Here is a 22,540-nt window from a genome sequence, read left to right as displayed (position 1 = left end):
TGATAATCATTACCACCATCACCATCCGTATTAGACAGATTTTTTTTTTTTACTTGTAAATTTTTTTTAGAATAGATAGAGTCAGAAATCAGCTGAAGATGAAGAATACCAAAACTAAGCCACCGAACGAGGGCATTACTAGGAATCAAGATGAAGCTGCCATGCCAGAGGCAGAAACATGCGGAGACTGGGACGTAATTAAGGCAAGGAGGTAAGTAAAGGAAGACGAGAAATATGGATAAACAGTGCCGGAGAACACAAAGAGCAAAGAAAGAGGGGAGTCCACAGACAGCAGGCAGAGGGCTTTGGGGTCAGAAGGGCTTACATGTCGCAAGCCCAAGTCTTCAGGGACTATACTTCTCTTTTCCTTGGTTCAGGCACGTATCTTCAAGTTCTCTGCTTTCTCAACAGCTAAGCAATTTTTTGGACTTGGGAATATGAATTTACAGGAAGAGCTGAAAAGTTATTATTTCCAGGAGATGGAAGTGTACTGTAATGAGTGAATGCACTCATTAGTAGTGTTCTAATAGTTACATTACAATGGTCATATGTAAACTCTAATTTCTAGTACTTAAGCTTTGTATGTGAAAGAGAAGTGTTCATTTAATTAATACATATATATATATATATATATATATATATGTATATGTATATGTATGTACATATATGTAAGAAAATGCCTCACTTCTCACTGGTGTATTCACATTGGTCAATTTATATGCAAATATAACATCTGAAACTCGCATAACTTTATATGTATGATATCACGCATAAAATATTCCTTGAAAAGAACTCTACAGCCCATCTTTCCACTGACAACATGGAGTAGAGCAGGTAGTTCCCCGTGAACACAAAGATACTGGTAGGGTTCCTACTCCCAAACACCAAATCCTTTGGTGCTAAAGTATTTAGATAGTTCTAAGCTGGCCGAAAAATGGTCACAGCTTCCTTTTGAGTTAATCAGAAGGACCCTATTTCTATCATGTTTTCATTATAAAAAATTAACACTGGAGGGGTGCATGGGTGGCTCAGTTGGTTAAGCTTCTGACTTTGACTCGGGTCATGATCTCACAGTCATGTCAGCTGTGCTGACAGCTCAGAGCCTGGGGCCTGCTTCAGATTCTGGGTCTCCCTCTCTCTGCCTCTCCCCCACTCACTCTCTGTCTCTCAAAAAATAAAGGTTAAAATAAATACATACATACATACATACCTTAACACTGGGCAAGGCACTTTACTGGTATATGGTAAAGGAAGAAATGAATCCCCAACATCAGAGGAAGACACAATTCAGCCAAGCAAAGAATTTTTCCTTTTTCTGTCCATCTCTCCTTTAAAAGTGTAAATGGTACAAAGTTGTTTTTGTCTACTACTATGTACCTTCCTTGTGAAGCATATTTAATGGAAGATGAGACTGACTGGAAAAGGCGATCTACTCAACACCCATCAACACTGATTAGCCTGCTTAATTGGCACCTTCCTTCCCACGGAGAGTATTAAGTCTCATACAAAATGACTTATTATTTTCATTAAATACAGGTGATTATGTCTATAAACAGGCTTCCTCTCTGTTAATAAAAGGATATCAGAACTCCCAAGAACTCAAGGCCGCTACTTTTATTAAATGGAACTGACTGCAGTGATCTATTTATAGATTTATCCATGATTATAAATTGTTTAAAAGCTTTGTTCAAATCACAAAACCATGAAAATAAATCATCTCAAGATTCAGTTATACCTTGGAAAAAAATAATCATGCTGAAGACTGTACAATATTTGGAATGAAAATAATCACTAGGAATCATCTGCCTCTTAACCAGAAAAATACTTTTTAAAATTTTTTTTAATGTTTATTCATTTTTGAGAGACAGAGAGAAACAGAACATGAGCAGGGAAGGGGCAGAGAGAGGGAGACACAGACTCTGAAACAGGCTCCAGACTCCGAGCTGTCAGCATAGGGCCCGGCACGGGGCTTGAACCCACAGACTGTGAGATCCTGACCTGAGCTGAAGTCAGACGCTCAACCGACTGAGCCACCCAGGCGCCCCAAAAAATATTTTTTTAACTCAAAAAATATTGAGCAATAGCATCCTGATATCATATTCCTTTCTCAACGGAATACTACGCCACGTTGAACTTCTGTTAATTTTACAGAAAGATAGGCTGATGTGAAAAGACACTCGGGTGCTCGCATTGAGAGGAGATGAAGTTGCAGCGACTTCTTGATAGTGAACTGGCACCCTCTTTCACAGTATTAAAAGGTATCATATATAGGAAAACAACATGCTTTGAATGATGGCGTTCCTCTTGTGAAACCACCAAAATAGTATGAAGTAACGGATACGATTATATTTTCCATGTCTTTGCTTTGAAATTTGAAAATCCCGGGGCACCTGGGTGGCTCAGTCGGTTAGGCATCCGGCTTCGGCTCAGGTCATGATCTCGCGGTCCGTGAGTTCAAGCCCCGCATCAGGCTCTGTGCTGACAGCTCAGAGCCTGGAGCCCGTTTCAGATTCTGTGTCTCCCTCTCTCTCTGACCCTCCCCCGTTCATGCTCTGTCTCTCCCTGTCTCAAAAATAAATAAACGTTAAAAAAAATTTTTTTAAAGAAATTTGAAAATCCCAAGTCATAAATGACTTGTAAATAATTAATCTGGAAATCTGTTCAGCTCCCACAGCACACACAAAAGAAATGTATCTTGTTTTGAAAGCAAAACATATTCTGAGGTTGGACAAAAGTCTAACCCCGTAAGCAGCCTCATGCGTCACTGTGGGAAGCGTTACTCAGGGATGCATCACACAAATACATTGTTATCAAAACGGTGTTTATGAGATCTCCTTCAGCCGGGTGTTCGTGTGCACAGGTTATTAAAAAGTCCAAGTGTCCAGCGGGCAAGTGGCTTAGTGAGCTGTGTCTGTTTTGCACGCTCCACAAGTCACAGCAAGTCCACAAAGAAGTCAAGCGCTCACACCTGCACCCTGGGCCACGGCACAACAGACATGCTCTGGCTGGAGGCCCCCGTTTAGGCGACTGAATGACAAAGGCGGAGTTTACACAGCATGGAGACTGAACGGCCCTTTCCACAAAGGCTGAAACGCGTCACCCTCTCCCAGAGTCCACGAGACAGCAGGAGGAACTTGTGCTCAGCAGCCTTGTGACAGAGTCTGCAGAGGGACACCTGTCCTCGTCAAGCGGCCTGGCAGCGAGCCTGCAGACTCACACACTCCCTGAGAGTATTTCGATGAAGGTCGCAAATATTTAGCTATCATTCATTTAGAGGTTAGCGGTATTCGCCTGTATTCATCTGGGGGAAATGATGAGCTGAATGGTACCTTAGTCAAGTTTCCTTCTTGTGCAATGTTGAAAAATGACCAAGTCGAATAAGAGCAAAGAATCTGGCTACAGTGAGTAGATGGCAGAAAACTTAACCTGATTAAGTTCATCTAGATTCATCTAAGATTAATCTAAAACCTTAATGTGGGGCGAGATTCTGGGGTATTATATTCAGCAGTATTGAAGGCTTCTGGGCTCAGCCTCTGGCTTTTCTCTGGAGGCCCAGAGGACAGCTGTGAATTACGGCTTCACCATTCACCTCCTTTAAGTACAGGGCTCTTGTGACGGTATTTGAAATCCCACCAAAAACATGAGCGTGCCCGCTAGCTGGGATAGCTCTAAGAAACAACCAGTGATGCGAATGTTACAGAAAGAGCACAGGACTGAAATCCACAGTTACCTCAACTCACATGCCTACAAGCAAAAAGTAGATCCTCACAGAATTCCTACAGCAATGGTTCCAAACCATGCCACCGCGTCGGGATCACCCAGAACACGCATGGAAACTAGCAAAGTTCAGTCACCCTCCTCCCAGCAATTCTGCCCTAGGTCGCCTGGGGTTAGAACCACAGGAGCTAACACACCAGGAAAGCTCCCTATGGGAGAGGGCGCTGGCTCTGAGCTTCGCTGGGCACCGCCCAGGGGAACAGGTTCTCGACCTCACAGAACACGGTGCACACCTCAATGCCCTCAGCCTCCATTCTGCTTTCTGCCTTCTCGCTTTTTGTTCAGAATACCTGAGAAACGTGGAATCCCATACAGTTTTGATCTTCCCTCATGATAACGTACAATGATTTATGTACCTCAACAGTCTTCCCCGAAAGAGAGCCAATAGATTTTCTCATTGTTCTCTGCAATATCTGAATCTCTAAGTACCGAGTGGCAACTTTGCAACAGTGAGTGGTAACATTAGAGGCAAAATACCCTGCTTTTGTCTGATGCATGATCTCAGCGTTTAAATGCATCCACGTGGATGATTACACCTATCTCAGGTGGTCTGTCTTCATTTCTTAAGGTTTCCTTCTATAAACCTTGTACGCATGCTTCATTAAAATACCCTCTGTTACAATGATTTGCTATAAAATCCTATACTTTATCTCTGGGCTGAGTGGTTAATGGAAGAAGGCTCCAATCATTGGAGGGACCTCTGCTCACCACTAAGAAATATCTGAAGAAGGCAGAGACATCGGATTTACTGTGAGAATTTTCTCTGGTAGAATACAAGAGTAGGACTGCCAAGGAATTTTTTCCTATCAGCATAACTACAGGAAATTGTATTGTCAGATAGTTCTTATCCACTGGGAAATAAACTCTCAGAATGTTCACATACAGCCTAAACGAGAGGGCATTTCTATGTGTGTGGACATTATGGGGAGTGCTATGTTTTCCAGGCATAGTGACTCTATTTTTATTAAAGGGATATCTAATGTTATCTTTGATAAAAAAAAAAAATCCTTCAGCATAAATGTAGTAACTGCCTTAAAATATTTGCTAATTCCAGTATCTGGGCTATCTCAAAGTTTTGATCCTTTGTCTTTCCTCCGGAGAAAATATGTTTTCTTATTCATACGACAAGCCATTGTGAATTAGACCACGGACATAGTGAATTTTTATTGTACAAAACTCTAATTTTTTTTTATGTTTCCCCAAAGAGGGCTATTAATTTTCAAGCGGGCAGTTGATGAGGCTGACCGATAGCTCCACAAGCTGGTAGCCCTGTGGTGGACTCAGACTGCCCACCAGCTCTTATGGCCTCAACTCAGCCGCTCCCTCCACAGCAGGTGCACAGTTCAAGATGCTGCGTAGAACTTGGGGCGTTCCGCTCTGGTGACATCCTTCCGGGCTGACCCCTAACATTTCTGTGACCATGGTTGCCTCAACACTTACTCTCGGGTTCCCCGAGTCAAGAAAACTAGAGGTTTCTCTGGGCGTTTCAGATGGTCACCTTGGTGCTAAGCGGAGTGTGCCCTCAGACTGGTGGCCGCAAAAGGAGTAAACTCACTTAGTATTTCTCTCTTTCAGATGCCAACTGCACTTCAGTTTCTGTCTGCATGTGTGGACTGTCCTGTGGCTCTGGGTGGTTTTATTTTTTCCCACATTTTTAAAAACTGAGATATAAATGATTTATAACATGGTACTAATTGTAGCCATACGTCATGATTTGACGCACGTGTGCTCTGCAAAGTGATCGCTCCAGGAAGTCAACAGGTGTCCCCACTCATAGCCACAACTTTTTCTTTCTCCTGATGAAAACTTACTCTCTTAACAATTTTTAAACATACAATATTCCCCCCCCCCCTCCCAGATTTTACGGTTGTTTTCTGTGAGAAGTTTGGTTCCAATGGAGCTACCTTACCGTTTCTGGAAGCTTATAGTAAGGGTGTTGTTGTGCCAATTAACTGGCTAGCGAGAGGAGAGTCCGAGCATATAAAGAACTGAATTGGACCGAAATGAAATAAATGGAGTTTCAGCAGTCATATATCTCATTTGAGATCTTTTCAAAAGTTTCCCCACAAGAACTCTTGGGCAGTTTTTCTGGGATTAAGATTATCATGAATAGAAAACAAGCAATGGGATTTGGGACACTGTTATAGAGTAAAACTAATGATAAAATTCTTAGCCAAGACTGACCCTGTTAATAAGATGTATTCTTCTTTTTACCTTGGCATGCTTGTATACCAGGTTCACTTAAACCCTAGAAAGAAAAGGGCACCATCAGGCAGCTATTATGAGGCAAGAACACAACCATCATTATATTAGCAGGATTATTAATATACTATTAACACAATATTATTAATATAGTCCTTATATTATAAGGATTCTGAGTCACTTGTATCTGAAACGGACACTTTCCTGTTTGCCTTATAAGTAAGGTAAATTATCTTTTAACTTAATGTTATACAATCTTATGAGCTTACTCTTCAAAAAGAAAGCTAGAATCTTTCAAGAATTAAAAGAAAAGCAGATATGTCTGCCCTATCAATAAATCTCATTGTCAGTATCTTCCTTAACACAATACTATTTTTTTTAAATCATACCCACAGAAAATACAGAAAATAAAATAAAACATTACTTAAAATGGATAGGAAACCAAAAAGAACTCTTAAAACTATTAGGATTTTTATCTGGCCTTTGGGGCTATCTAACAGGCTCGACCAAATACTGAGCTAGCATCTTTTCCCGCTGCTGTTTTCCTCCTCAGGAATGTTCTAGTTACTTATTTTTGAGTGAAAAATATTTCCCACAAGGGAAATGCCTGCACACTTAGACCACTGATGAGGACCAGCTTGTCCGGTCCTCGAATATAAAGTCCCTCAGCTGCTTTCTGCCAGAAACTTCACCCAGTCCTTGCCAAACAACAAAATTACAAGACCATCAGCTCATGAGGAAGTTAGCAATTCTGGACTCTTTAGATAATAGAAGAGATGTTGTGGAACAACATTTCTTGGAACATGACTTCCTTTGGGACATCAATAATGGCTTGCGTTATATCCGGCATGTGGTAGGAACAGCACTTTGGTCCCCCGCAGTACGAGACCTTCTCATTCATGGAGAAAGAGTCCAAGTGCATTCACAGTCAGTTAGTGACCTGAGAGCCCCGTGAACTGAGAGACCATGGTAACAACGTCCAGATACAAGGATGCATTTGATGGTTTTCACTGTATTCACTCGCTGCAAGGTATACAGTTAATCAAAAGTATGTTCTGGAACCAGAAAATTACAAGTCAGGTCTTGAGCACTGTAAAGATTTTTCGGATAAAAGGGAAAGAGAAACAAACATTATTCTCTACTTGTTGTTCATTTATAGGAATAAATAAAGGCCAAAAAAAAAAAAAAAAAGAAATCCCAGAGTGGAAGACTGATTACTAAGAGAACTCTAAATGTACAAGAAGAGGCTACACGGTCAAGAAGAAAACATCGATGAATATTCTATGCTAAGAGGTTTTTTCTTTTAGGCAAGTAACAGCAGTATAAACTTGAGCCTTGAGATTGAGTTGAGAATGTCCTGTCTTTGGTTCTGTGTCAGTGAAGAAGGGTTAGTAACTTGCTCTAGTAACAAGTGACCCCAATATGTCAGCAGCTGACAGCGAAGGTTTATTTCTGGCATCTATTACGTGTCTATACTGTGCTGGCTTTAACTCTGTTCCACGTGATTTCTCCACGGAGCCCTGGCTGATGGGGCAGGTTCTATTCTGAACATTGCTAATTCTCACAACAGGGCAGAATGGGGAATCACATGCTGGGTCTTAGAGCTTCTGCTTAGAAATGACAGATGTTATTGCTGCCTAGATGTCATTGGCCCAGGCGTGTCACGCGGTCATGCTTGAGAGCCACGGGTGGGAGAGGACATTCTCCGTCACGGAGGAGCACCTCCAGGAGAAACCGTGAATATGGATGAATATAAAATAGGCCACATATATCTAGTTGCCTGTAACTGAAGATCCTTTTGCTATGATGCAGTGTACCATTTTTAGGAGAAAAAGAACTAAAGATACCAATATTGAGGATTGTTGTGAAGATAAACTATGATGAGTAGTAACTCTCTGGAATAGGAACTGAGGCTCACAGATTACAATAACGTTTTATCGTTATTCTCTTCCACTTACCTATATTATGACCACATATTATCTGACAGACTTGGTTATAAACACTCAGACAGAGGCAGCCTAAGACTTATTAGACTGTGTGGCTGGCAGACAGCACTGTTGTGAATTCAGTACCAAATCCAATGAAAATGCACATTTTTGACAATTAGACACTGTGAAAAAAATTTGCCTCAATATTTGTCCCTCAGATTGAAGCTTTTGGAGAGGAGGTTTATTTATTCACTGATTGATTCAATTTATTTATTGAGAAATAATTCATTCCCTGATGGGGAGAATTATGGAAAAGAATTGCGAAATTTAAGATAATCATTAAGGGAAGTTATTGTGATCATTCCTAAGGGTTGAATTTGATCACCGTTGGCCTCAAGAAAAGGGTTCCCAAAAAAGCCTACGGCAGTGGGAAGCAGTCCCGTAGAGCCCATGTTCCTACAATTCCCTCCAAGTTTAACTGAGGGTCCAGTTATTGAACAAGCACCAGGAAACACGGCCTCCAACATTCAGGAATTCACATTACGTGGCCTGTGTTTGCCATCGCTGTTTTCATCACTAAGTGGAAAGTTCTGCTAGATGCCCTGACAGTGGATGTTAACTGGAGTAAGTACGCCTGGTTCATAATGACAGAGGACCCTGAAAATAACACTGACGACTCTTCAAAGCATAATTTTCTGGCAAACTGTAACTGAACAAAATTCCACATTTCACTTTGTTAGGAGATGCGAGACACCGACTACAGCTCTCTCTCCATCACGTTTTCCTGACTCTGTGGAAGACAGTCCATGAAATTTACACTGGAATGGCCAATCGTTCACTAAACAGGGAGGAGTCTCTTGTGTGAACTACCTATGGCTACAGGACAGAATGTGTTTGAACCAGCCGGCGAAAAATCGTATACCAAGGGGTTTTAATTATAAATGAGTTACCTAACAATCCTGGACACATCAATTACTTGATGCCATAGTCATAACCTACGTTTCCATCATGTGTGGATTACTGAGTGAGAAAATATTTATGTGTCCCTTCGTACATCAAGATTCACTAGTGCATCTGACCAGTCACAGAGCGTGTGCAAACTTCTAATCTTTTAGGTCCACGTCTCGAAGCTACTTATTCAGAAAACACACACACACATATGCGCACACACACACACACACACACACACACACACACCATAAACAAAACGATCTTTCAGAAACACATCTACAAAGGAGACAATCTTCCCTTTGGAATTCTCAGCTATACCCTGCTATGTGTGTGTGGGTACGAATATATGTGTGGTGTGTATACATGTTTATTTACTTTTACTTTTACTACCTTAAGCTCATTGAAGACAGGAACTGTGTTTCTACGGGCACCAAGCTTGGCCCCCTGCATTTGTAAAGAAAAGCTTCATGAACTCTTATGGCTCAAAACTAGAAAACCTGGTTCTTTCCTTCCAGGAACAGGTGAATATTTTTTTAAGTTTACTTATTTGAGACAGAGAGAGAGACAGAGAGAGAGACAGAGAGAGAGACAGAGAGAGAGAGAGAGAGAGAACACACAGCTGACGGGGAGGAGGGACAGAGAGAAAGAGGGAGAGAGAATCCCAAGCAGGCTCAGTGCTGTTAGCGTAGAGTGCAACATGGGGCTCGATCCCACAAACCTCAAGATTGTGACCTGAGCCAAAACCATGAGTGGGACACATAACTAACTGACTGAGCCACTTAGGTGCGCTAAAGTAACATTCTACAACAAATTTAGAAACATAAGATAGCTCATGGTAACAGTTATATCTACTCAAGATCAATTAAGAGCTGATGCTACAAACAGTATCTTAATTTATTAATATTTCGTAGCTGAGGTCTGTGTTCTATTTTTCACTCAACCACTAATAATGTGAAAGACCCCAGAAAAGTCATCCTACTGTAAATAAAAGGGAGCATGCCTATGGTATGCAAGCCAGCTAGATTCTATTAAGTCCATGTGCATTGTTTTGTTTAAACCTCACAACAACCATGATATATCCCACTTTTTATTTTCACTATCTCAATATGGAAACTGAGGTCAACCTAAGTTAAGTAACCTGCTCAAGTTCATAGAGCCAAGCTACATCAGAACTCACAGAGAGGCAGTCAGGCGTCAGACACCGTGCCCCTAATCACTACGATGTGCACCCTCAGTGAACTTAGCATTTTCATTTATCATGAGGATCCAGAAGGTCTCTTTCAGCTCTAAAAAGTATGTAATTTCAGAATAATCACTGTAAACATGATGAGTAATCTACTTCTTAATTCATTTGCAAATGAGACTCAATGACTAGCACAAACCCAAACTCAAGAATAAGCATGACCTTCAGGCTAAATAATCCACCAAAACGCAAAAAGTCCTCAACAATACAGCATAGTCATAAAATGCAAATCCTTTCCATTTTCTAGTATACTGGGGAAAAAAGGTCATGTCTCATATGGTCTAGCACAAGACAGGATTACTGAAAATATAGGGAATAATCTAGACTTCTGGGGAACTGCATAATTCTAATATATGGTGATTCAATTACCTAATTAAGATTATTTCCACTTTTACTAATAGAATCAAATATAGGCAAGAGAGTAAGTTGTGCTAACTGCACACAATAACAGATTTTGATAGAGGAGAAAAATGAACTCAGGAGCCAATGCTAGGAGACATTTTGTTCTTACAAACTCTCAACTTCAGTAGAAATGACTGCTGTAGAAAGTCCTTGAAGAACGCTTTCAATAGCTGTGCACTGTAATTTGCAGATTCAGCTGTGAGTGTGAACTATTAGCCTAATAAATATCGTGAATGTGGTTTTTCCAGTGTTTTCCACCCCTGTCCACCTTTCCTGTTTAACTACATCCATGTTGGTTCACCAATCTAGCTCCTTCCTATACTGTTATGAAAACTTCACCTTCTGGCTCCATTCTGAGGGATAGGTCCTTTCTAGAACTGCCAGAACGAATTTACAAAACTAGGGCCATCCTCAAAAAGTAAGAATTCATTCCCTGATGGTAAAAGCTTAACAACTAAGACATGGCAAAATGGAATGTATCTTCTTCATTAGAGTCCACTTACTAATCTTTTTCATGAAAACTACTGTCAGAATTGCTTTTTATGGCTCCAAACTATAAAAACGTTTATGGAACTAAATGCTTTCACTGTAACTCAAAAGTCAGTAAGCAGGAAACACTTCTAGTGGCCACCGGGTTGCACTCAGAATTCTCCCCAAGTTACTCCCAAGGAGCCCGATTCCACCCGGCTTCCCCAGGTTCTCAGCCAAGCATATGCCGTACTAGCACCCTCTACTAGCCCAGACACATGTGAGCAGAAAGCTCCTTTTTAGACTAACCAGAGAAAATCAGTTAAGTTTAAAAAACAAATTAACTGGGGCGCCTGGGTGGCTCAGTCAGTGAGCATCCGGCTTTGGCTCAGGTCATGATCTCACAGGTCTTGAGTTCGAGCCCTGCATCGAGCTCTGTGCTGACAGCTCAGAGCCTGGAGCCTGCTTCGGATTCTGTGTCTCCCTCTCTCTCTGCTCCTCCCCCGCTCACACTCTGTCTCCCTCTCAAAAGTGAATAAACATTAAAAAAAAAAAATTTAAAAAAAAACAGATTAAAAAAATTAATAAATTAACTAGAAACTTCAAGAATAAATAAAAAGCATAAGCGACATGACATTTCAAAATCAGAGCATCCAAATTAAAATTAAGGAGCTTCCTGGGCTCAAGGACTCTTGCTTAACAACGTCTCAAATAAGGCACAGCTAACGGGTTGACACTGTCTGAGGTCGGCGAGCATCTGCACCCCTCCACATCCCACTTGCCGGACTTCTCTGCAGGTGTGGGCTTGGGATATCTTCCAAAAGTCCCTCACTGGGTCTCTAAGCTCCTCACACAACTTCTGCCGCTTCCTCCCATCATCCCTGTCATTCCAGTCAAACTGAACCACCCACAATCCTCTGAAAGCCTCTTCAGGATCCTATACACAAAGCGTTTTCCCCACTTCCCCTGCATAATACGTAAACATCTTTTCCCGAGCACAGCCACTCCCATTTGCCATTCTGCCTCAGTTTACACACTCTTCTGGTCTTTGAGGATTCATGCCTCACCCTCTACTGATTCTTCAAGGATCACATTTTGGACACACAGGCACACACCCCAAACACAGGCCCCACGTAGCCCTGTCATCCGACGCCTTGTGCTTGTTCCTGTTTTAGCAGTGACCACAGAAATGAATTCAGATTGTCCCCCCACAAGAACACAGTGCCAATCTTCAGTTGGGATCCAGGAAAGGCGGCAAAATAGCTCAGGTAAGTGCATTACATGAAGGAGGGGAGGAAAATCCAAAAGTAAAAAAAGGTGCTCTCTCCTATTACAACAAACAGACAAGAAGGGAACCCATCATGGCAAATAGAGATCTGTGTGAATACACTGGGCCCACAGAGGCAATCCAGGGTGCTGGCTTGGCCTGAGGTCAGCTGACCAGCAGCCTCAACTGCAAATGTGACCTTGACTCCCTTTGCCAGGGAATGGAACAGATTCACAGGTTCAGGTATGAGGATGTGAACATCTTCGGGATATGAACATCATCTTTTTGTGACTCCCACAATCACCACTGGAGCACTAATAAAAAAATATTGTTCTCAATTACCCACCAGGTTCTGTGGAAGCTTGTCGTTTGTTTTTTTAACAATGTTTGTTACTGTCTGATTGACTAAAGGGAATTTTCTTTATTTAGCAGCACAATAGCTTAGAGTGAATGGATGTGCTGTTGGACTCTCACTTTACAGCTTCTACTCATCTTTTATTCTGTAGCCTGTGTTCAATAATTGATGAAGATGAAGAAGCGATTAGTGATGAAGGGGAGTGTATGGCACGACTGTCCCCCAGAAGCTGGCAGGGAACCCGCCCCATTACTCCCTCCACATCTCCTCTGCCCGAAGCCCAAGACTGAAAGGAGAGAAGGTTTAAACAATGAGGAGCCTGCAGTAACCAGTAACCACACTTAACCACGCACATCTATGACCTCTGCGACTTCAGAAAATGAAGGGGACAGTGTTTGCCTGGACTTTTGTAAGGGGTGATCTTCAGTCTAGAAAAAGGGATCGTGGGTGCCTGGGTGGCTCAGTCGGTCGAGCTTCCGGCTTCGGCTCAGGTCACGATCTCACGGTCTGTGGGTTCGAGCCCCGCATCGGGCTCTGTGCCGACAGCTCAGAGCCTGGAGCCTGCTTCGCATTCTGTGTCTCCCTCTCTGTCTGCCCCTCCCCCACTCATGCTCTATCTCTCTGTCAAAAATAAACATTAATAATAAAAAAAAAAAGGGAGATCAAATTGAGCCTATTAAGCTTAATACAGCATATTAATTTTTAAGCAGCATATATAATAGCAAAGACGTTTTTAACCTAGGGTACCACTCATAGTTAGCTATTTCTAAGACTTATCTTCATTTGTGTTTGCCCAACTGCAGTAGACAGATGGGTGTAATTTCAGCAACAGCCTCCTGGGACTCTGTCCGCATCCCTGTCATCGCAGGCGTGGGCCGAGTCAGGGCATCTTCTGGCAGCTTCCTCACCTCTTCCCAGATAACCTTTCACTGACCTCCATTTACTCAAGTCACCATTACCTACAGCTCTCCATTTCTTCCAAAGAACATAAACGCAGAGGCCCACGGGTCCTGGAAGCTCATAGCTATTGGCTAAATCTCTGGTGTGCCTTCCACTTACTCTGCTCTGTTCACATCAGTTCTTTCTTTACCGGCTAACATCAGCTGACTTGTATTTCTAAGTAGACAATAAAACACAAAGGCAAAAAGGAAGAGAGTTATTATTTCTATGAACACCAAGGAGGCTGCTTTGGAATGGTTCAATGAAGAGAAGACACTAAAAACTTGCTGGTAAATTTTACCTGGGTGAAAGAAATGTTAAAATTGGAGAAAAAGTAACTGAAAAGAACATGGTATTCTTCTCTAAGATTACATAGGTAGGGAAACTGTCGAACATACATTTTAACTGGAATTAATACAAAACCAACAATGCTGATTACCAAAGAATACGTACTGTTTCAAAAAGCCGGATCTCTGCACTAAAGAATTAGCACATTTACATGCAGGTAAATACATTAGGGTAAGTAGCTTCAGGGCCTCTCGGGGACTCAGTCTGTTAAGCTTCTGACTTCCGCTCAGGTCACGATCTCAAGGTTGTTGAGTTCAGTCTGTGAATTTGAACCCCGCGTCCAACTCTGTGCTGACAGCTCAGAGCCTGGAGCCTGCTTCAGATTCTCTGTCTCTCTCTCTCTCTCTCTCTCTCTCTCTGTCTGCCCCTCCCCCACTCGTGCTCTTTCTCACAAACATTAAAAAAAAGATAAGTAGCTTTTAACTATATATATATGTACATATGTATGTATGTACATATATATATAGTTAAAAGCTACTTATCTTTTTCATATATATATACGTACATATATATACACACATGTATATGTATATATGAAGACCTTTTCTTTAATAACTTTTTTATACATATTCCTTTTTTTAAGTTTGTTTATTTCACTTATTTTGAGAGAGACAGAAACAGCATGAGTAGAGGCACGTGTGGGGTGGGTGGGGGGAAACCAGAGAGAGAAAGAATCCCAAGTAGGCTCCATGCTCAGCATGAGGCCCAAAGCAGGACTTAATCCCCCAACTGGGAGGTTGTGACCAGACATGAAACCAAGAGTCAGATGCTTAACCGGCTGAGCCACCCAGGCACCTCTTTAACAAGGTTCTGGATTAACAGGCTAATTCCTGGCTCCAATAAAAGGAGCAGTCTATGTTAGACTTACATATAGATACATTGGAAGTCCATAGCTCCCCAGGACTCCACATTTCCTACATTCCCAATGATCCCATCTTGTGCTACAGCACATCAGACACCATCTTTTTTTCCAATGTATCAGAAAAATGACAAATGTATGCATATATGTCAAGGACTTGTGTTCTAATCGTGGGTAGGATATGTTACTTGTAAGCAGTATTATTGACTCTCCTTTCCTGAGGAAGGATTAGCACTAACTTCATTTTATTTTCTTGTAGAGAATAATGTTTTTATTTTTTCAATTTTTTTATTTTTAAATTTACATCCAAATTAGTTAGCATAATGTGCAACAATGATTTCAGGAGGAGATTCCTGAATGCCCCTTACCCATTTAGCCCATCCCCCCCTCCCACACCCCCTCCAGCAACCCTCTGTTTGTTCTCCATATCTAAGAGTCTCTTATGTTCTGTCCCCCTCCCTGTTTTTATATTATTTTTGCTTCCCTTCCCTTATGTTTATCTGTTTTGTATCTGCAAGTCCTCATATGAGCAAAGTCATAAGATATTTGTCTTTCTCTAATTTCGCTTAGCATAATACCCTCCAGTTCCATCCATGTAGTTGCAAATGGCAAGATTTCATTCTTTTTGATTGCTGAATAATACTCAATTGTATGTGTATATATATGTGTGTGTATATATATATATATATATATATATATACACACACATATATATATATATATATGTATGTATGTATATGGACATTTGGACACTTTCCATACTTTGGCTATTGTTGATAGTGCTGCTAGAAACATAGGGGTGCATGTGTCCCTTCGAAGCAGCATACCTGTATCCCTTGGATAAATACCTAGTAGTGCAATTGCTGGGTCGTAGAGTAGCTCTATCTTTAATTTTTTGAGGAAACTCCATCCTGTTTTCCAGAGTGGCTGCACCAGAGCACTAACTTCATTTTTATTTAAACGTGACCTCTGACTTAATTGAAAATAGGGTAACTCTTTTCCTCTGAGGGTAAATACTGCAGAAAGAATTTAAGATCTTAGTGAATTATTATAAGCAGCATTTGTAGCCAAATTTCTAAAAAGAAGGGCGAATGTTTTTCCATGTGTAGCCTTTGTTCTTTCTGTTACAATTGCTAGAAATAGTCACCATCACAATGAGACATAATTGGATGATTATGCTTTCCAGATTTATTAAAACCCTCCCCAGCTTGTCTTAAAGATCAATGTGGTCTGCAAAATACAAATTTCAAGCCATCGTTTTAAATGTCAAGCTGCCAGTTTTCCCAAGCGAGCTGAATGATTAGTTATACTAGATGCCAGATACGAGATTTTCCTCTCCAGAAACCACTCCACAGCTTACTCTGTAGGACACAAGAATGCTCTCTCCTGGGAGCACACGGCAAGCCTAAAAGCTGAAGGCTGGATCTATTTTTCCTGAGGAGCATGTAGGAAAGCCAAAGCTCTTTTCCTTTTCCCCAAGTCCTCTCCAAATTCCAAGACACAAAATAGAAAAACAAAACCACAGGGGAAAAAAAAAACTTTGATTATGCTTGTCATGTTCCCATGACTTTTGTATGATCTATACAGTGTTTTTCTGGTACGGACATCACGCTAAAAACGTTCTGAGGGAAATAATATGAAATATTAAAGATAATAATAGCAAAGGGTGAAAAGTTCTGACGAAAGAACTTTCTGGAGAATGCAACGTAAACGGCAAAGGAGAAAACAGGAATCCCGTATGTGAGCAGCAGTGTCCACAAGTCCATGAGCTACTCCCAAGTGTTCCCTGAACTCCATAAGGCTGTTCTGCGATGGGAGAGGAAGGGAAGGTGGTGCAGGAAGGTGTCCACCTGCTTTGGAGCAGAAGGAAAGGAGGTCATTTTCTGCAGAAGAACTTCATCCACTGGGCCACGGAACACGTACAATGTGCCGGGCACAGTGACGGGTGCTGAGGAATCGTATTCACGTCCCAAAACTGTCACAACCAGCATCACCAACTGAGGGGCTGACATGACAGACATGTATTTTCCCACAGTTCTGGAGGCCAAGAGTCCAAGATCAAGATGCTGACAGGGGTCCTCCAAGGCCCCTGGGGAAGGACGTGTCCAGGGCCACCGTGGAAGGACGTGACCCAGGGCCACCGTGGAAGGACATGTCCCGGGACCACCGTGGGAGGATGTGTTCCAGGACACTCCCGGGCTTACACATGGCCCTCTGGCTGCATCTCCAGGACGTCGCTCTGTGTGCGCACCTGTGCTGTGTCCTTGTGTCCCCATCTCCTCTTCTTGGAAAGACACTGATCAGACTGCATCAGAGCCCAGGCTCTGAGCCTGGTGCTACCTTCCTCATGCCTTCAGGGGCCCCGTCTACACCAGACTCCCTTCTGAAGTTCCAGGGGTCAGGGCTTCAACACGGGGCTCTGGTGGTGTGAGGGCACGATCCAGCCCAAAATGGGGGTGAAATACACCAAAGTCCTATTCGCACCCTCAAATCCAGGAAGGAGGGCTGAAGTTCTAGCTATAACCTGTATGAGGATAGTAGTGTAAAATGGACTACATGAGTAAGGAGCCCATAGAGACGTTTGTTAAATAAAAACAAAAGTGTGTCAAACGGAATTACTCCGAAACTGATAATCTGTGTTAGCTGTCTTCTTCTTCTACGACGGGTTTCAAGGTCTGTTGCCCCAAAACTGACAGAGGCTGGAATGCCCTGGTGGACCCACAGTGGCCATGTGTGCAAATTCCAGCAGGTGGAATTTACAGGTCATGTTAGAGATGACCTGATGAGAGGAGCCACGGTATTGCTTACTGGCAACGCCATGCTTTGTTTACCTCTTTCGTGAGAGGTACGTTGACAAACGCTGATGAGCTCTAAGATTCAAGTCCAGGGCAAAGGTCTTCCCAAGGTGATCACCTCAGATCGATGATGACAGAAACATTTCACTGATTTGGATGGGACCTGAGGGATTCCTCAGAAGTTCAATCTTTTAAACGAATAAATACACAGATACACCAGTCTAGAGATCACTGTTATTAAAATAACTGCCATTTCCTCATTTACACGGACCCTACGTGACATGTTATCCTGGTGCTTTTGTTCGAACAGATTCAGATCTTCAGTTCTCTCCTTCCTGCAGTTCACCTACGGTTCATTCTCGTGCACCCCATGGGGGCATTCAGCAAGTTAGTGTGACCTCTGCCATCATACTTTCTCTGCCCGCCTCCCATCCAGGAGAGACAAGTGGGAGGTGGGAAGAAGCTTCCAGGACTGGCTGGAGGCGGACTCATGGCTCGGCTTTGCCACTTGTTGCCTGTGGACCGCTGGGCTCAGTCTCCGTTTTCCTTTGTGAGGTGGGGGAGCCGACACCGCACACAATTACTGTGACCACTGAACGACCCTGTACTTCGGAACGTGCCTCGTGCGACCCCATGCAAGAGAAAGGTGAGGCATTCTGACCGCCTTGCGGGTCAAGGCCGGGTAAACAGCACGTCTGAAACCTCCCGATTTGGTGATCTGGTCTTCACACTGACAGTTAACCCTTATTAACAAAACCTGATAAAATGCAGGGAAGGAGCGCCTATTAAAAAATGTTGAGAAATCACGACTGCTTACTTCTTACCCAGGGTAAACACTAGTGGAAACTGTAAAATCTTTGTTCTTCCCCTTCTAGAAGACCCCTCCTAAACGGAACCAGGGTATATTCCTGTTCATCCATGCACAGACACACACATGCGCGCACACACACAACACACACCCGTCCGTGGGCTCCAAAGAGCTGGCTCTCCCACAGTCGGTGGGCAGGGCCCACGTGGCACCTAGGACACACGTGGCATCTCGCTCCTTTCCCCACACACACGACGTTCAAGCAGACATTCACAATGTGGATCGAGGTGCCATGAAGAAACCATGTATGCCCTTTACTTCCTGTGTCTTTCTTATGTTTCATTAAATGGGAAAGCCAAACCCTGGAGCCAGCCGCGGCTACGCGCAAGGCCTCCCTCGCGACAAGTGGCACGCAGCCTGGTGCTCTGCCAAATGTGTCATTTATACATGTGCACCAGGACCAAGGTCAGCTTCACATAATAAACGACTTCTTAAATGAGCTAATGTGTATTGACTGCCTTTGGGAAGCATCGCCAAGCCGTTCTTCATTAAGCGCTCTTCCCCTGAGCGGTGTGGCAAAAAGGGGGCTGAACAAAACCGATCTCTTATGTAACCTGACTCATTCTGATGGAGGTTGGCAACATGTCACACAGGGTACCTGGCAAGTTCCCAGGCCGTCTGCCTTGTTCACTAACAGCCAGATTTGTATGATGTTATCTGCTGACACCACCCCTAAACCAGATCCCTTCAGGAAATTACGTACGTCGAGCACAAAATTCCAAGCAACCTTCCTGCTGCAATCTTTGACCGTTTTGACTGTTTTAATATGAACACTAACGATACAATCATTTGGCTTATAAAACTCATTCACACTATCACCAAGTGATTTGCCCTATTATCCTGATACGATCTGCTGATTGGAGACGAGAGGACCTCCAACACCGTACAAAGCGTCAAGCCCAGCCGTGGAGGTACAATCACTACCACCGTGGGCAACGTTCATAACAGCGCTCCACACAATCTGGAAGACTCTTGAGCATTCGGAAGAAAGTTGAGTAACGGCAGCCTCAGACGGGCCGTCTGTGTGTCTGGTTGCTGAGAAACACACTTAGCGAGCTCCACTCAGCTGCCCTTCATGTCCAGGGCTGAAGAGAATATTCCAGGCCTCAGCCCCCAATATATCACCAGCATTTATTTACTTAAGAATCTCTTTAGTGCATGCGAACTTCCTTACACACCATCAATTTTCTGGTAACCACAAATAAGTACTCATATACTACAGGGTATTAAGGAAATCAGTACTTTTGAGGGTGGGCAAAGCATTAAGAATGTGTTATCATAGGGGGAACCTGGGTGACTCAGTCGGTTGAGCATCCGACTTTACCACAGGTCATGATCTCACGATTCATGAGTCTGAGCCCCGTGTCAGGCTCTGTGCTGACAGCTCGGAGCCTGGAGCCTGCTTCAGGTTCTGTGTTTCCCTCTCTCTCTCTGCCCCTCCCCTGCTTGCACTCTGTCTGCCTCTCTCAAAATAAAAAAACACATAACTTTTTTTTTTTTAAGAACGTGTTATCATAGATAAAATAGAAATTATCCAAAAGTGCATTAATCCCAAACTTCCATGTACATACTACTCACAAACAGTATAATGATAATAATATGTAATAATAGTGATATTTCTGGATACTCAACTTTATAGTGTAGAATACATTCATTCTTCATTATAGATGTGAAATAAAGCAAATGCTACCTTAGAAAATAGACTCTATTATTTCCATAAATATGAGTTTTTGAAACTCTTTCAATTTCTTATGACTCCTCAAAATATTCCAGAAGATATACAATTGTACAGAAATATTTGTATGGGTGTTTGGTCATTTATTGGCTTTCCCACTCATTTTCCTACAGATGTTTGAGAATAAAGGAATGTGATAGTGATTAAAATATTAACTCCAGCCAATATTTGTTGAACATTTCCTTTGTGCCATGAACTATTCTAATGGCTTGATTATATTAATTCACTTAAATGTTATATATAAGGTATTTAAACTTCCTAAGAATTTATTGAAGCACGTAAAATAAGAGGACTGCTCAGATAACCTCTTCATGGCCTCCTAGATTCAATGTTCTATTGTTCTAAATATGTTTGTATTCACATGTGCACATACATGCTTGTGTGTGTGTGTGTGTGTGTGTGTGTGTGTGTCCATGCTTTCGCAGGCAGGTCAAATTAATTACTGGTTTAGTTACAGTTTTCAAACATTTGAAATGTAAGAAAGTTGATGCTTAGAACTACTCTCTACAAAAAAAAAAAAAAAAAAGTACCAATTTCTTTAGGAGAGATGGAAGGAGGAGCTCCTTGAAGGACTACAGTCTCGAGAGAAGACGAAACACGTACACTCCTGTAATTAATACCTACACACGCAGGTGTGTTGTCACAAGCACACTATTGTCACTACTACTGAAGCCATGTGGACATAAAAGTGAACATGGCCCCCAATCTGGGACACGTGTGTCCTGTTGAGGGAAATGTATGCTATCTGAGATTTCCGTTTTCCAACACTGCAGCTACTCACCTCTCTTGTTAGCAACTTCCACCTGGGTTTCCTAAAGTGAATTTAGGGTTTGGCTGGAATCCTTAAGGTCAACCATTGTCTCGATAACTCGAGTGTTTATGTTAATGAAACTTTGGCACTGCTGACTTCCTTGATCCCAATGAGGACCCATACGCCTTACTCCCTGGGTCAACAGGACGACATCTAGGACCTCACCATCCGATCGTGTTGTGCGACTTCTAAGGTCTACAAGCCTGTTGTCAGCGTTTCAGACCATGGCGCCCTCAATATCCCCCTCCTGTATAACCCCTTACCCACTCACCTGGTACAACAGGGACTCCCGCGCTTATACATGTGCGTCTCCACTGGGCATTCCCTGCTGTGCGTGACTGCCAGTTCCTAAGTGCCTACTAGGTATTTTCACCGGGATAATCCACGGCCCTTTCAGGTATTTAAAAGTTAACTCAACCCCCCTCCAAATCAGAAGCTTTATTTCAAAACTCTCCATTTAAGTGCCTTACGTCTTTACCAGCCACCTTGGAATATTCTGATAGCTCTTGTTCTGCGGGTTCACTGCCTCCTTCATAATAACCCTGGCGTCTCTACCGCTGGCTGGGCTGGAGCACCGCCGTCTGAGTTCAACATCACTCTGTCTGACTGATGTCATTAACATTCTGACTGGTCTCTGGTCGCACCCTCTGCAATCTATTCGGCACTCTGTTGCCAGTTTAATCTTCTTAATATACTTTTCTACTGCAGAAAACCTTCAGCGACCTTCTCCTCGCGCCAGACTGATTCACTCCCTTCTCTTCATCATATCATGCACTCTGTGCATATCTATGTCAAGGGGGACACCTTTTCACTCTCCTGAAATGCCCTTTCCTCTTCTCCTCCTTCTGCACTTATCTGGTTCCTCAACCGAGGTCCCTTTCCTACAGGAGACTTGCCACATTCCTCTCAGACCTCACCGAACTTTCTTTTCTTTAATCTACTGCTGGTGTCGGTACGATGCACGCCGATGCACACTCCGTGTGTCTTATACCCATGAGAGCAGAGGCTGAAGGGCTCTCACGTCTGTTAGTACCCACTACTGAATGCCAGAACTGGGGTGAAAACAAGCACTTTGTTTTCATGATTCCATAGAACGTGCTTATTTAATATTCAGGGAATTCCTTTGGGGCTCAAGGATATATTAACTTGTGTTATGGACTGAATTCTGTCTCCCCAAAACCCTCGTGATAAAGGTGGAATCCCAGGACCTGAGTATAAGACAATTTAGAGAGAGGGTCTTTAAAAAGGTAATGAAGGTGACATGACATCATAAGGCTGGGCCCTAATCCAACCTGACCAACAACAAGAGACGAGGACACAGACAACATACACAGCCTGAGGGGCCACCATGTGAGGACCCAGGGGAAGGTGACCATCTGCAAGACAAGGACAGAGGCCAAAGAACCAAACCAACCCTGTATACACCTTCATCTCAGAATCCTGGGGAAGGGAAATGCTGGTCTTAATGCCACTTCGTCTGCACTACCTCTTCTAGAAACCACAGCACACTAATGCACTCTGCGTAATTATTTCTATTTGGTATTTATCTGAGGGTCTATGAAACCATTTCCCATTTTCTGTTACAATCCACT

The 22,540-nt window shown here is 42.7% G+C and overlaps 1 long non-coding RNA gene across 1 annotated transcript in view; it reads right to left on the bottom strand.

The window, feature by feature from the left end:
- Positions 1–6,979: 6,979 nt before the first annotated feature.
- LOC122200893 overlaps positions 6,980–22,540 on the bottom strand; it is a 156,513-nt gene continuing 140,952 nt past the window's right edge. The window contains exon 3 of the long non-coding RNA XR_006193974.1: positions 6,980–7,034. This is a non-coding gene — a long non-coding RNA (uncharacterized LOC122200893). The remainder of the gene's footprint in view (positions 7,035–22,540) is intronic.

The sequence above is a fragment of the Panthera leo genome, chromosome D1 (genome assembly GCF_018350215.1).
Source record: "Panthera leo isolate Ple1 chromosome D1, P.leo_Ple1_pat1.1, whole genome shotgun sequence".
NCBI lineage: Eukaryota > Metazoa > Chordata > Mammalia > Carnivora > Felidae > Panthera > Panthera leo.
The sequence above is the reverse complement of the archived record's forward strand: the minus strand, read 5'-3'. Positions and strand labels throughout refer to the sequence as shown.